Genomic DNA, 2,841 nt, shown 5'->3' on the forward strand with positions numbered 1-2,841 from the left:
AGAGCAGCCCAGCTGCTAATTGGTGGAGCTGGCTGGGAAATGTTTCCCTGTGTGAAGGAGAATTTAATGATAAAATGAAAACAAACACTGCAAATTTTCCATTTTGAGAAATCATTTTAACCAAAAGGCAAAGTCTTCTGTTTTCTTGCCTAATCAGGTTTTTGATGCAAAGTGGCTGTTTTCCAGTTGGAGTTTTTAATCTTGTCAAAAAGTCAACAACCCTGAAAAGCAGATTTATTCCAGCAAAATAGTTTCTAGCTGAAGTTTTTTTCCTCCCAACTCATTTTCAGCCAGCTCAACTCATTATTGCTGTTGAGATTAGATGTTGCCTGATCTGGATGCCTTTGTACAAAAATCTTTTTTCCATGATTAAAGAATGGGATGTTAGTTAAAGCAGAAAAAAACCATAAAGCAGAAGAGTCTCCATCCTCAGAGTTATGAAAAATCTGACAGTCCTGGGAAACCTGCTGCTGCTGACTATGCTGTTAGGAAGCAGGTTGGAGTAGGTGATCTCCAGAGGTGCCTCCAGCCTCAGCAGTTCTGTGAGCCACTGCAAAGAAAGCAATATGCTTTAAGACTTAGGGGCTGCCCTGTGAAAGGGAAGTATTGGAAACCACAGAGGCTTGACCTCCTGCTCAGTGAAATTCCTTCTGCCCACCACTAGAGATTGTGATGTGCAAGCACAGCTCCTTCATAGCACTTCCAAAACAGTCTGGAAAAAGTGGACAGTCATGCAGCAAGGTCAGATGTGCTGCAGAGGTTGGGGTCTATTAGCTGAATGTAGTCCTTGCTCCAATTTGCTTCCAGGCTGGGTAGATGGGGAGGAGAGCGAGAAAACCTGGTTGAAAGCTTTGCCTCCTGCTTCTAGCCATGAAGGTGTGGAAAAGCTGACTTCTGTCGTTGTCAGTCTCCCAGGAAATCTGTGGAAGAGCAGCTCCATCCCTTGGTCCTCACTTGTTGGAAACGGCGCAGCTCACAGATTCCTTCCTCTTTGAGATGAGTTTATATCCCAATGCCTTGACCAGCAGGCAGGTTGCTTGCAGTTGGTCTGAATGCTGCAGCTCAGCCCACTGTCTGGGTACCAGACTGTCCTTGTTGGTGTAGGACAACAGAGAACTTCATGCTGCCACCTTCAGTGCCATGTCCTGATTGTGAGAGGAGAGCTGCCAACGCTACTGAAGGGCTGTTACTGACAGGGATGGAAGACTTCCCTTAAGGGAAAGGTGGTGTCTCTGTATCATCCTGGCTCTCAGACCAGGCTGCTGGGTGAGAAAGGAGATGTTTTCTTTGTTAACTTTGGATCTGATCTCTGTTCAGCATGCAAGTGAGAAACCACAGTCAGAAATGGGGATGTCCATTCAAATGAGTATTGGAGAGGGTTTTTCCAGCAGTCACAAGTTGGTAGTGGGGGCTTACCAGGGCAATATTTGAGTTGAACCATTCCATGTGAATGATTTGAGCTCCTCTTCATCAAGCTCTCTGAGTGCTCCAGCCAGCACAGGGAGCTCCACTGGGGCTATCAAGCTGAACTTGGAGTCTGGGCCCAAGCCACCCTGGGAACCTTGCACCATCCTTTCTAGACAGTTACACACATGTGCTGTCTTTTACTTGTGTGTTTTGCTGAGTTATGTTACATTATGTCTCAGTAAAGGGGAAATGTGTGGCTTCCCTGAGCAATTGGCTTCCTCTCTGTGAAACTCTGTTGGGAGGGGTAACGGCCTCAAGTTATGCCAGGGGATGTCCAGCTTGGATATTATGAAGAATTTCTCCAAAACAGTGGTCAGACATTGGAAGAGGCTGCCCAGGGAAGTGGTGGAGTCACCATGCCTGGAGGTGTTCAAGGAATGTGTAGGTGTAGCACTCGGGGACATGGTTTATTGGGCATGGTAGTGATGAACTGATGCTTGGACTGGATGATATTGGAGGTCTTTTCCAACCTTAATGATTCTGTGTGATTCTGTAACTACAGATAGCAAAATAGAGAGGAAGGTGCAGGGAAAGGAGAAAGCAGGAGCCCAGAGCATCCTTCTTGTTCCTGTGGGGTGCCCAGCAATGGTCAAGTTAACATTATGGCTGCTTTACATGGCAAAAAGGCATCGCTGAACAGCTGAGTGGGCCCCTTGGCATTGCTAGGTACTTCTGTGGTGTGCTTCATGGATGTGGGATACACATGATACAATCCAGGAGGTTTTTTAACAGGAAAGTTGGTCTGAATTTAATTGGCCAGATAGAGCTAACTCTGGCTGTGGCATTAGATAACTGAGTGAGCCTCAGTAGAAATGACTCTTCAGCAGTTAATGTTGGCTGCCAGCAGGATCTTGCCTATCAAGTGAAGTTTACTGCAGAGGCTAATAGCACAGTAATTAAGGTAAAACAAATATTAGCTTGAAGCTGTGCCTGTAACTTGAATCACAGAGCTCTACTTTTGACGTGAGGCTTGATTGGAAAACCTTATGTTTAATTTGTGTTGCATTAGTCTAATGGCAGCTGGTTTTGTGGGCTGAGCGTGGGCCAGATCTTCCGCTGTCGTAAAGCTCAGGCTCCAGTAATGCCACGCTGATTGATGCTGGGTGAGGATCTGGGCCAAGTCTCCTTGCTGTGTTGCTGTAACCTGTATTGTTCAGGCATTTGCTTGGGTGTTGTTTGAGGACAACCAAATAGTAAGGAGGCTGCGAGGAGGGAGAAGATAGTCTTTTTTTTTTTTTTTCTTTCTCCTTCCTGTGGGTCAGTGTGTTTATTTTTTTTCCTGTGTCATAGACAGGCCTGTCTGTAAATGAGACCAGATCTGTGCTGGGCTTTGAGTTTTTGTTGTGCTTCAGCATCTCCCTGTACTGTAATCTG

This window comes from Antrostomus carolinensis, unplaced genomic scaffold (genome assembly GCF_000700745.2).
Source record: "Antrostomus carolinensis isolate BGI_N321 unplaced genomic scaffold, ASM70074v2 scaffold7348, whole genome shotgun sequence".
In the NCBI taxonomy this organism is placed as follows: domain Eukaryota; kingdom Metazoa; phylum Chordata; class Aves; order Caprimulgiformes; family Caprimulgidae; genus Antrostomus; species Antrostomus carolinensis.